Raw genomic sequence first — 14,051 nt, 5'->3', positions numbered from 1 at the left:
CAGATGGCCAAGGAGACGGGGAGCGAGATTTCCTTTCAAGATGCGGCCAATGTGTCCAGGAGGGTTGAGATAGTTCTATCACAGGGGGTGGTCAAGGGTCTGACAAGAAGCCTCATTATTTAGGCAGATTCAGTGGTGCCTCGTCTGGAGGCAGGGATTCTTTTGGTAGAGGCCATCCTCCTAGGCCTTTTTAGTCAGCACTTTAGGCTTCTCACGGTGCTCCAGGTGACCGTGGTTCACACATGCAGTATCCTGATCAGTAGTCCTACAGTGCACCACCAGCTCCTATCAATGCACCTCCGCTTTAGATTTTTCAGGGTCGTTAGCTCCAGCAGCTGAGGTCTTGTTTTACTTTTGGCAACACGAGGCATATTGCTAGATTTTGCCATCGAGCACCGAGCTGTTCACAGCACCAGGGTTCCCGTGCCATGGTTCAGGCACCGAGTGTTCCACCGCCCGCTCAGCCAGCAAAAGGCGGAGGTAGGGGTGCTAGAGGTGGAGGTAGAGGTATTAGAGGTGGAGGTCAGGCCGCTAGAGGTGGAGGCCAGCCAGCAACAGGCCGTCCCAAAGATGTAGTTCGGGGTGGTGGGGCCCAGCCCCGATGTTATGCTTTTCCAGTCAGGCCTAAGGCTGAGGCTTCCAGTGCAGTTATCACAGGTACGGTTCTGGTTTGTAGTAGGGATGCTTCAGTGCTATTTGATCCAGGGTCTACATACTCTTATGTGTCATCTTATTTTGCACCGTATCTGGTCATGCCTAGTAATTCTTTGATTGCTCCTGTTTATGTGTCTACACTGGTGGGTGATTCTATTGTGGTAGATCGTGTTCATCATTCTTGTGTAGTTGTGATTGGGGGTCTTGAGACCCGAGTAGATTTGTTACTGATGGATATGGTTGATTTTGATGTCATATTGGGGATGGAATGGTTATCACCTTACCACTCTATCTTGGACTGTCATGCCAAGACTGTGACCTTTGCCTTACCGGGTTTACCTCGTCTTGAGTGGAGGGGGATTCCTGGTCATTCTACCCATAGGGTTATCTCATATATGAAGGCTCGGCGTATGGTTGATAAGGGATGTTTGGCCTATTTAGCATATGTTCGTGATTCTAGTACGGAGGTTCCTTCTATGGATTCTGTGCCTGTTGTTCGTGAGTTTCCTAAGGTTTTCCCTTCAGACCTGCCGAGTATGCCACCCGATAGGGATATTGACTTCTGCATTGATTTGGCTCCGGGCACTCAGCCCATTTCTATTCCGCCGTATCGTATGGCCCCGCCTGAGTTGAAAGAATTGAAGGAGTAGTTGCAAGACTTGCTTGATAAAGGCTTCATTAGACCTAGTGTCTCGCCTTGGGGTGTGCCGGTGTTTTTCGTTAAGAAGAAGGACGGATCAATGAGGATGTGTATAGATTACCGGCAATTGAACAAGGTCACAATCAAGAATAAGTACCCATTGCCGAGGATTGATGGTTTGTTTGACCAGCTTCAGGGTGCCCAAGTGTTTTCTAAGATCGACTTGAGATCTGGCTACCACCAGTTGAGGATTAGGGCATCCGATGTCCCTAAGACAGCTTTCCGCACTCTATACGGGCATTATGAGTTCTTGGTAATGTCATTCGGATTGACAAATGCCCCGGCAGCTTTCGTGGATTTGATGAACCGAGTGTTCAGGCCTTATTTGGATTCATTCATGATCGTCTTCATTGATGATATTTTTATTTATTCCCGCAGTCGGGAGGAGCATGAGCAGCATCTGAGAGTGGTTCTTCAGACTCTGAGAGATAGTCAATTGTATGCTATGTTTTCGAAGTGTGAGTTCTGGTTGAGTTCAGTTGCATTCTTGGGTCACGTTGTATCAACAGAGGATATTCAGGTGGATCTGAAGAAGAAAGAGGCAGTCAAGAACTGGCCTCGACCCACATCAGCTACAGAGATCCGGAGTTTCTTGGGTTTGGCAGGCTATTACTGTCGGTTTGTGGAGGGGTTTTCATCTATTGCAGCCCCGATGACCAGGTTGACCCAGAAGGGTGCCCAGTTCAAGTGGTCGGACGAGTGTGAGGCGAGCTTTCAGAAGCTCAAGACAGCTTTGACTACGGTGTCGGTGTTGGTTTTTCCCACAGGTTCAGGGCCATATACAGTTTATTGTGATGCATCTCGTATTGGGCTTGGTGCGGTGTTGATACAGGATGGCAAGGTCATTGCTTATGCTTCGCGTCAGTTGAAGATTCATGAGAAGAACTATCCAGTCCATGATTTGGAGTTAGCATCCATTGTTCACGCGCTGAAGATTTGGAGGCACTATTTATATGGCGTGTCATGTGAGGTGTTCACGGATCACGAGAGTTTGCAATACTTGTTCAAGCAGAAGGAGCTAAACTTGAGGCAGAGAAGGTGGTTGGAGCTACTGAAAGACTATGATATCACCATCTTGTATCATCCGGAGAAGGCCAATGTGGTGGTCGATGCTTTGAGTAGAAAGTCAGCCAGTATGGGTAGTCTTGCATATATTCTAGTCGGTGAGAGGCCGCTTGCTTCGGATATTCAGGCTTTGGCCAATCAGTTCGTGAGGTTGGATGTCTCTGAGCCCAGCCGTGTGTTAGCTTGCACAGTCGCTCGTTCTTCATTATTGGAGCGTATTCGAGATCGACAGTATGATGATCCCCATTTGTGTGTTCTTAGGGACACAGTGTGGCACGGAGGTGCCAAGCAGGTTACAGTTGGAGATGATGGAGTTTTGAGGCTGCAGGGTCGAGTTTGTGTGCCTAATGTGGATGGACTTCGACAGTTGATTTTAGAGGAGGCCCATAGTTCCCGGTACTCTATTCATCCGGGCTCCTCCAAGATGTATCAGGATTTGCGGCAGCATTATTGGTTGAGGAGGATGAAGAAGGATATCGTTGCATATATGGCTCGGTGTTTGAATTGTCAGCAGGTAAAGTACGAGCATCAGAGACCTGGTGGTTTGTTCTAGAAGATTGAGATTCTTGAGTGGAAGTGGGAGCGTATCACTATGGACTTTGTTGTAGGACTCCCACGGACTCAGAGGAAGTTTGATGCAGTATGGGATATTATTGATAGGCTGACCAAGTCAGCGCATTTCATTCTTGTGGCAGTCTCCTATTCTTCTGAGAGGTTAGTTGAGATCTATATCCGAGAGATTGTTCATCTTCATGGTGTGCCCATGTCTATCATTTTTTATCGAGGTACGCAGTTTACCTCGCATTTCTAGCGGGCAGTTCAACGTGAGTTGGGCACATGGGTCGAGTTGAGCACAGCATTTCATCCTCAGATGGACGGGCAATCCGAGCGTACTATTCAGATTTTGAAGGATATGTTCCGAGCTTGTGTTATTGACTTTGGAGGCTCGTGGGATCAGTTTTTGCCTTTAGCGGAGTTTGCCTACAACAACAGTTACTAGTCGAGCATTCAGATGGCTCCTTATGAGGCTTTATATGGTAGGCGGTGTCGGTGGCCGGTTGGGTGGTTTGAGTCGAGAGAGGCTCGGTTGTTGGGTACGGATCTAGTACAGGATTCCTTGGACAAGGTCAGGATCATTCAGGATAGGCTTCGTACAGCTCAGTCCAGGAAAAAGAGTTATGCGACCGTAAGGTTCGTGATATGGCATTCATGGTCGGCGAGCGGGTATTGCTTCGGGTGTCGCCTATGAAGGGCGTGATGAGATTTGGAAAGAAGGGCAAGTTTATCCCTAGGTTCATTGGCCTGTTTGAGATTCTTGAGCGAGTGGGAGAGGTGGCTTACAGACTTTCGTTGCCGTCGAGTTTATCAGTCGTGCATCCAGTGTTTCATGTGTCCATGCCTCGGAAGTATCACGGCGATCCATCCCACGTGTTAGACTTCAGCACTGTCCATTTGGACAAGGACTTGTCCTATGAGGAGGAGCCAGTAGCTATTCTAGACCGGCAGGTTCGTCAGTTGAGATCAAAGAGTTTCCCTTCTGTTTGTGTTCAGTGGAGAGGTCAGCCTGTTGACGCATCGACCTGGGAGTCCGAGTCCGATATGCGGAGCCGATATCCCCATCTTTTCTCCGACTCAGGTACTTCCTTCTTATGTCCGTTCAAGGACGAACGGTTGTTTTACAGGTGGAGAATGTGATGACCCAAAAGGTCATCACTTGTTTTAAAAATAAATTTTGTGTTCCGAGGCCTTAAAACCTCCTCTTTGTCTCACCTCGATTCGTGTGCGCAGTCCGGGTGTGTATCCGGAAAGCCATTATGTGAAAATCTATGAAAATAATAAATTTTGCTTTTAAAATGAATTTAGGTTGACGTCGGTCAACATTTTGGGGAAACGGACCCGTACCTGTGATTTGACGGTCCCGGAGGGTCCGTAGGAAAATGTGGGACTTGGGCGTATGCCCGGAATCGAATTTCGAGGTCCCAAGACCGAGAAATGAATTTTTAAAGAAAATTATTTTCTGGAATATATATGAGTTTTTGGAAATGAAAGATGTTTGAAATTTATGGTATCGGGCCCGTATTTTGGTTCCGGAGCCCGTTACAAGTTTGAAATAATAATTTGGTTGAATCTGAAAAATTTGGTAAAGATCGAAATTGGTTTGGTATAAAATGGACTTGAAGTTGAGAAATTGGAAATTTTGGTGTTCTTGAATAATTTCATGAATTTGGGGTTCAATTCATAGTTTTTGATGTTATTTTGATGATATGATTGCACGAGCAAGTCCGTATGATGTTTCTAGGTTGGTGTGCATGTTTGGTTTGGAGCCCCGAGGGCTCGGGTGAGTTTTGGATACGCCACGGGGTGAAATTTGCACTTAGGAAATTGCTGGCATGTTGCAGGTCTGCAGGCTTCGCATTTGCGAAGCCTGGCTCGCAAACGCGAGATCGCAAATGCGAATAAAACATCGCAAATGCGAAAGAAGGCCTGGGAAGGCCTGATCGCAAATGCGATCATTTGGTCGCAAATGCGGAGGACCCTCGTCGCAAAAGCGACGTCTTCCTCGCAAATGCGAACCCCTCAGAAATATGGGGTGGTCACAAATGCAATAAAATCTTCGCAAATGCAAAGAGAACAGTCTTCTGAAGGGTTCGCAATTGCGAACCCAGGCTACAATTGCGACATTTGCGACCTGCAAATTCGTAACTTAGCCGAAAATCTTTCATTTTTCAAACCCTTTCAAAACCTAAACACCTTTGGGCGATTTTTCAAAGACAAGTACTCTTCCAAACCGATTGTAAGTCATTTCTAACTCGTTTTTATTAATCTTTAACATCTTTTCTCATGATTTCAACTCAAAATCAAAGGTTTTCATGGGGGAAATTGGGTGTTGGGTAGAACTTAGGTTTTTCAAACTTTGGGGATTTTGACCTCGATTTGAGGTCCGATTTTAAAACAAATTATATATTTGAGTTCGTGTGTGAATGGATAATCGGGTTTTGGTTCGAACCTCGGCTTTTGACCATGTGGGCCCGGGGTCGATTTTTGACTTTTGGGGAAAAACTCTAGAAAATCTATTTTCATGCATTAGAATTGATTCATTTAGCATTTATTGATATAGTTAAGTAACTTGTGGCTAGATACGAGCGAATTGGTGGTGGAATCAAGAGGTAAAGCGGTAGTTGAGGCTTGAATTGTGTTCTTGACATCAAGGTAAGTGTTTGGTCTAACCTTTGCTTGAGGGATTAGGAGTGGTGTCTTTTTGCTAAGTTTTAATTGTGGAGTACGACGTATAGGCATGGTGACGAGTATCTATACGTCAGTGTAAAGCATACCCGTGAGTCTTGTATTGTAATTGTTGTGACTCCGTCGTGGTTTATTCATGCTTAATATGATGACTATCATTATTGTTCCCTTGCCTGGATGTTGTTGTTATATTATGGTTTCCTTGCCGGGGCGTTCTTGTTATATTATTGTTCCCTTGCTGGGATGTTGTTGTTATATTATTGTTTCCTTGCCGGGATATTGTTGTTATATTATTGTTCCCTTGCCGGGATGTTGTTTTTATACTACTGTTCCTCGCCGGGATTCTTTTATAATTGGTGTGGATATATGAAATGGGAGCGAGTTGCACGCCTGCAACGGTAACATATAAAATGGGAGCGGGTTGTACGCATGCAACGGTAATATATGAAATGGGAGCGGGTTGCACGCCTGCAACAGTAATATATGAATGGGAGCGGGTTGCACGCCTACAACTGTAACATATGAAATGGGAGCGGGTTGCACGCCTGCAACAGTAATATATGAAATGGGAGCGGGTTGCACGCCTGCAACGGTAATATATGAAATGGGAGCGGGTTGCACGCCTGCAACGGTACTATATGAAATGGGAGCGGGTTGCACGCCTGCAATGGTACTATATGAAATGGGAGCGGGTTGCACGCCTGCAACGGTACTATATGACTTGGGATCGGGTTGCACGCTTGTAACGGTATCACATGTCTACTTGTTCCTTATTTCCTTATCTTTTGCTGGTAATTGAATTATGGCGTTCTTTGCTTTTCTCTATTGGTTTCTGTTGTTGCTTGATATACCCCGCAGCATATCCCCCCTCCTATCTTTTACTGTATATATTTGCCTTTATATTCCGCTGTACATAATTTAACTGCACAGGTTTATTTGTTAGTCTGGTCCTAGCCTCGTCACTACCTCGTCGAGGTTAGGCTAGGCACTTACCAGCACATGGGGTCGGTTGTGCTGATACTACACTCTGCACTCTTTTGTGCAGATCCCGGTGCTGTAGCTTTCAGATCGCAGTGAGGTTGCTGCTTCCAGTTCATCAGGCGACCCGAGGTAGTCCTCCAGGCGTCCGTAAGCCTTGGCGTCTCCTTCTATCTTTTCATTCTGTTTCTTTCATGTATTCCAGAGACAGTGCCGTTTTAATCTTTCAGACCTTTATTTGTAGTATTCCTAGACAGTCTGTGAAATTGTGACACCAGTTCTGGATAGTTTTGTTATGGATTGGCATATTGATAGTATTATTAATACATTGCATTTCAGTCTTCTGCTTATTAAATTCAGTTATTTATTAAATGATGGTTCTTAATTGTTAACGGATTAAAATGGAAACAAGGTAAATAATACAAATGGTTGGCTTGCCTAGCTTTCACTAGTATGCGCCATCACGACTCCCGAGGGTGGGAATTTCGAGTCGTGACAATATATAACCAATAATTCGGTTTGCACTTTCTGTAGCATAAATTTAGTCCCAGCATAAAAGACAAATCCAACAAAAGGGAGATTTTTGACATGTAGAAAATCTGAATTTTCAGCATTCTAGGTCAATTATATATCAGGTGGATCTATAAAGCAATGACATCAATAGGAAGTGTAAGTTTATTACACAATTCAAAGGCTGACCTCCAGAAGTTTTTCCTCACTACTAAAGTGGAGACACTCTATCCTGCTCTTTCTTCGGGCACTGCTCCTCAGTCTGTGTTAGCAAAGCATGGCTATCACAATTTACTCTGACAACTTAAAAATATAACCAAACCATTTACGAACTCAAAATATTTGTAAAAATGAAGTGTACCTTCAACATATAATTATCTTGACAAGAAAATTCTAGGATCCAACTTTAAGCTTTTCGAGAAGAATAAGCTGCAGTATCTTTAAGCATTGCATCTTCAAAGTCATTTTTATAATACTTCATTTGCTCCATTTCAATTCCAACAAATATATCAAGCACGTTCTTGAGTAAGGCTCTGTCAATTTGCTCACCGCCGCGTTCTTGATCAATCTAATTCAAGAGGACTCTTAAGCAGACCCTCATAACTAGCAAATAATATCACAGGACTTGGGGTCAAATGAAGGGAAGAAACAAAAACTAAATGAGGGGATATGATACATGCCAACACTATAACTACATCTCTAGCTTTACCCTTCAACTCCCGATAAACCTATTGTCAACAAAAAACAGAAAAATAAGTTGCCCACAAAATGAAGATAGGAAGAAAGCCCATCCACCAGAAGAACAAGAACACTACTATTTTCAATAATTAGATAGGAGATGCAAAAAACATACCAGATTGCGGAAGCATGCTAGACTAACTTTGCTAAGTCCATGTAGCGACCTTCGATCAAGAAAATACTCTTCAACATATAAGAAGAATCGTGAGAGCCATCTGACAAAAGGATTATAATTCCTCCATCTTTTACAAACTCTCTCAACATAGACTCATCCTGCTTCTCTTTTAAAGCATGCAGAACCTAATAAGGAATACAAAATACTAATTTTAAAATTGAATAGCAATAGCAAACTCAAGTTCTATTCATTAATTGTCTAATTAAAGTAAAACACCGATAAAAATCCTGCTAATTGCATGAATGGTAAATCACATATGTAACCATCATCTAATAACTTTCAATACCCAATTATATTGAGAGACAAGGTTAACGATTATTACAGTAGACTTGATATATTCTTTAAATGCTTCCTTTCACTTCTCATACAGATGCTATGAGTAATTATGCGGGGCTCTGTGTACACATCGCAAATATAGTTTTGTAGAGTGTCACGTACTCTTCAGAGCGGAAAGAATCTTGTTGTCCTTCTGCGATCTGCTTCGAAATAATGATTCCCTTCTGCATAAGATCTCAACCTTTCTCCAACTCAATAATTGCCATCTTATAAGCACGTGTTGTATTGCCACCTGGATATGAGCAATTGAACCATACATAATCAAAAGACTACACCATATAAAAACTATTCATAAGGAAAAAACCAATTCCACACCAATGTACATTTTTGCAATTATCTTTATACTTGTTGGCACATACAAAATGACCTAGAATCACATGCACTTTTTTAAAAAAACTTTTTTGCATAAGTTTTCAGCAATCTAGCATTCTCAAACCAAAATATTTTTTTCAGTTTGCATTCAAATAGAACTCCAAAATCATAGTTCGCACGTAGTGAATGTTACAAACCCTTTAAAAGATACAAAGATTTTAAGATCTAAAAGGGTATCATATTCTAGAGCAACCACTGTAAAAATATTGTAGGTGAGAGTCCAGTGTAAGTTGTGATGGAGCCTTTCAGTGTTTCCCATATCTCTAGGGCCATAATTTTGGACAGAAAAAAGAATTTATCTGATTCTAGTGTAGGGTGAGATAAACAAAGAGGTTTCTTGATTTGTGACTAATCAATCACGTTTGTTTATTTAGTTCAGTGATAATTTTCTTGTGTTGTGCCGGACTGACAAAATGTACGTTGATTTTATACTGACATAAAAAATGGCAATTGGGAAACAAGGGATTTTTAGAAAGTTTTCCCAAATCTTTTACATCTTTTCGTCAAAGTTCCAGCAATTAATATATAATAATCATAAGGCAATAACGACAATAGCAAAAATGTTCTCCAACTGGATAACGTTATACCGAAAACATATTCACTTAGTGGTGGCATAACCCCTACCACCATGAACCCCCCCCCCCCCCCCCCACGAAAAGAGAAAAAAGTCATCATAAATGCCCTATATCTAATTCAAAGACCCATTAATACCATATAGCAACACCAAACTCTGCATGCAGAAGATTCGTGCTTTATTTATGATTTTAATGGCAGATTATGTTGTGTCGTATTATAGGAGCTTATGCTGTGATGAAACATGATGTGTTTTAATTTTAGTGAAGTCTATATATTTAATGTAAAAAAGAAAAAGAAAAAGGAAGAGCAAAATAACCAAGGTTAGCATAATCATATCAGCGACGTGTGATCACGCCAGATACATCACATGGTATATTATTCTCAAATATATAGTATAATATTCTCAAATGATAAAGCCTTTAACTTCACATAGTAGTAGTAGAAGAATTATTTATATTAGTAAGAGGTAACTTAGATAAATAAGATGTTAGACATATATTTTCAATATGTCACCTTTGATGTTGTTGTAAAAAAATATTTACTAATATGAAGATTTAAGTAATTTAATTCTAAGTTCTAAAATATTTTAGTGTTAAAGAGTAGACAATATTTCTTTCTTTCTTTTGTCCAAGGTTATTTGTACTTTTTTTTTTTGCAAATTTTAATTTTGTCCAACTTGAAATAAAATCATAAAATCCATCGCTGAAAATTTTTGAAGACCCATATCAAAGCTTTACTAGTCTCCTACTTAAGCCACATGTCCGCCCATTCTCAATTAAATTTTATAGAGTTTCAATTAAGATAAAACAAAAATCAGTTAATGAGTTATTTAGTTATAAAATGTGAATGAAGCTAGTTGAGCAACACGTTCATAGGGCAGTGGTCTATAAATAATTGTTGATCATTAATCGAGACGGCTCAACGGAACTAGTGGTTTAAAACTAAAATATATTAGAAGACCCTGAAATTTCTGTCATAAAATCCATTTACTATAAAAAGAAGTCTACATGGCTTTGATCTAGTTGTAAGATAGCAATGTATAATGTGTGGGTTAGGCGCACATAATATGGTATTGAACTCTCCCATGCACAAAAATATAGCGTTAAGTGAAAATGGTAAATGGGTTGAGCCTATTATCCATCGTGTTTTGAACCTTTTGCACACTTATCTTGGGGATTTCTTAGTTAAAAAAAAATAAGACACAAAAGAACTTGCTTTCTGATGTGTGGATCAATCAAATGTGAAAAAAAGAAATAGCTAATGTAGAGAATCTGAGTTGAAATTAGAAATTAAAATAGTAAAAAATATGAAAAAAAAGACTATACATAAAGAAGAAGAAAATAAAATTGATTAAAAAATAAATATATTATTTAATTTAGTAAGAGAAGTTTTTTATCCTATTAACTCATTCAATCCTACATCTACCAAATTTTAAAAAGATATTAAAATTTGAAATAATTTATCAATAATTGTGTCATAACCCAAAATCAATTAAAGGCTGTGCTGGCACCTAACACCGCTGTCAGGCAAGCTAACAATAAATGATTAACTTAATTACTCATTTTAGTGTTTCTGAAAATCATAATTTCCTTCAATTAAATGGTAAGAGATAGAATTTACAGAGTAAATGATAATATTTTTACAACTACAATACCGAACAACCCAAGCACCCCAAAACTCGGTGTCACAAGTGCATGAGCATCAACTAGAAAATATAGTAAAATACAACATCTGTTTGGAACACAATTAGATAGGAGAGTGTAAATAACTTTGATGGAGACTCTGTGTGTTGCAGACTCGTAACATGGGATGCAGCTCACCTAAGTCCCCACAATAACTGCACCTCTGCGCCCACCAGACTACTAGACATATATGTACCTGCATAAAATGTGCAGCAAGTGTAGTATGCGTACGTAAATCAACGTGTACCCAGTAATTATCTATTCTAACCTCGAAGAAGTAATGACGAGGGGTCGACTCCGACACTTACTATGGGCTCACAATAAAGTACTGATATTATAATTAATGTAAATATTCGACCGATCGTTTTGAGCATTTGCACTTCGCTTGGTAGTTTTCGGGCATGAGTAGTCTCATATGATGTATTATGACTTATGTGAATCGTCGGTTTTGATTTTCAGGTTAATCGGAATTGATTTGGAAGAATGATTCTCACCTAGAAGCTTTAAATTTGAAAGGTTTGACCAAGTTTGACTTTTTGGTATTTGACCTCGGATTGGTTTTTCGATGGTTTTGTTAGCTCCGTTGGGTGATTTTGGACTTAGGAGCGCGTCCAAATTTTGATTTGGAGGTCCGTAGTAGAATTTGGCTTGAAATGGCGAAAGTTGGAATTTTGGAAAGTTTGATCGGGAGTGGACTTTTTGATATTAGGGTCGGATTCCGATTCTGGAAATTGGAGCAGGTCCATAATGTCAAATGTGACTTGTGTGCAAAATTGGAGGTCAATCGGACGTGACTTTATAGGTTTCGGCATCGGCTGTGGAAGTTTGATGTTTGAAATGAGGTGTGATATGTCGTTTCGATATTGTTATGTGTGTTTTGAGGCCTCGAGCAGGTCCGTATTATGATATAGAACTTGTTGGTATATTTGGATGATGTCACGAGTGGCTCAGGTGAGTTTTGGGACGATGTTCGGATCATTTTCATTCCATGTTGCATTGCTGAAGATTTTCTGGTTCTAGTATAACTGCACCTGCGGAGCCGTAAAAGCGGCAGTGTCATCGTAGAAACGAGAAAAAGAGATGGGTGTGAGGATTGCAGGTGCGGTTGCTTGGACGCACCTGTGCAACCACAGATGCGGTTCAAATGCGCAGAAGCACGATCGCAGAAGTGGCTTAAGGACCGCAGGTACGAGGTTTTGCTGAGTCGAGCTGTTTCGCAGAAGCAGTGATTTACCACAAAAGCATTGGTCGCAGATGCGAAAATTTGACCGCAAATGTGGAAGTGCTAGGCAGAATGATAAATACAAGGGTTCGCAATTTTTGCTTCATTTTAACATTTCCAAGCTCGGATTGAGGCGATTTTTGGAGCAAATTTCATCACAAGGATTGGGGTAAGTGTTCTCTACTCGGTCTTGGTTATATTCCATCAATCTATCTTACATTTTAGCTTTTGGTTGATGAATTCTAAAGAGGAAATTGGGGGTTTTAGCCTAAAGTTTTATAATATGAATTTTTAAGTTTTGAACACTGATTTGGAGTCGGATTTGAGTAAAACTAGTATGGTTGGACTCGTAATTTAATGGGTTGTCGGATTTTGTTAGTTTTGTCGAGTTTCGAGGCGTGGGTTCGGGTATGATTTTTGGACGGATTTGGGATTTGATGTAGAATTCGATCTTTATCATTTGTAATTGCTTCCTTGGGCTTTATCTGATGTATTTGAGTTGCTTTTCGCTAGTTTTGTGTCGTTCGGATGTCGCTACGCGCATGATGGCATTTTTGGAGCATCGCCTGGCTTGCTCAGTGTTGGAATATGCTTGTTCAAGATAAGTAACTCTTCTAAACTTAGTGCTGAGGGTATGAAACCCCAAATTATGTGTTGTGTGATTGGTATTGAGGTGATGCACATGCTAGGTGACGGGTGTGCGGGCGTGCACCCTGTGAATTGTGACTCCGTTGTTTCCATGGCACTGTTTAGTGGCCCTATTTTGTTGATATCTGTGTTGCCATCATGTGATTAAGTAACTGAGCTGTCAATCATGCTAGATATTGTGTTTAGGCTTTATGCCGATATTGTTAGGACCCATAGTGGTCGTTTCTTGCTATCATCTCACTGATTTCATTGTTATTTCGACTCAATCATATGCATACATTCATATCATATCTCGGTCTCAATTGTTGTTTATTGATACATCAAATCATCGTTTTCGGGCTAGTTTCATGATATTTTGAGCCTGTGAGTGAGACTGGAGAGATTGATGACTGAGTTAGGTTGAGGGCCAAATTGTGAGGTGATTGATACTATAGCACGTGGGTTGTCCATGCGGATTCTGATATTGAGACTATAGCACATGAGTTGTCCGTGCGGATTCTGATATTGATACTATAGTACGTGAGTTGTCCGTGCAGATTATAGCGCTTGGGCTGAAGGAGCCCTTCCGGAGTCTGCACACCCCCAGTGAGCGCAGTCGACTATGTATGTATGTATATATATATATATATATATATATATATATATATATATATATTAGGTTGCACGCCGCAACGGGTACTGTACAGTGCTGAGTTAGTGAGTGTACAGAGTATTGAGCACGGTAAGAGATAATGCGATACAGTGAGGTTGAGTACTCTGAGAGTGTGAGTACATCAGTTCATCACTAAGAGGCATTGCATTTGTCATACATACTTGAGAGACATGCATAGAGATGCATTTTCCTTTTTGCTGCCCGGTTTTGGTGACATTCATGGCTTTCACCTGTATCTTGACATGTACGCATAGAGATGTACTTTCCTCGTGCTATATGAAAATGAAACATTTACCTAATGAAAATTTTTTGGGAAAAAGTTACAGCTTTCAAACTTACTCATGTTTTTGACGATTTCGGTTAATGATTTGGGTTTTCACTAATATACTTGAAAAGCGAAACTAAATTCGGAAAAACTATGAAAGGGCTGAGCATTTTATCTCTGAGCTACTTCTTTATTTACTTGCTTCACACTGTTATGGACTGCTATTGGTTATTGG

At 40.8% G+C, this 14,051-nt stretch overlaps 1 pseudogene; it reads right to left on the bottom strand.

The window, feature by feature from the left end:
* Positions 1 to 13,727, bottom strand: part of LOC109219299 — a 34,227-nt pseudogene extending 20,500 nt beyond the window's left edge.

This window comes from Nicotiana attenuata, chromosome 2 (genome assembly GCF_001879085.1).
Source record: "Nicotiana attenuata strain UT chromosome 2, NIATTr2, whole genome shotgun sequence".
Lineage (NCBI taxonomy): Eukaryota > Viridiplantae > Streptophyta > Magnoliopsida > Solanales > Solanaceae > Nicotiana > Nicotiana attenuata.
This window is presented reverse-complemented; position numbering and strand designations above follow the sequence as displayed.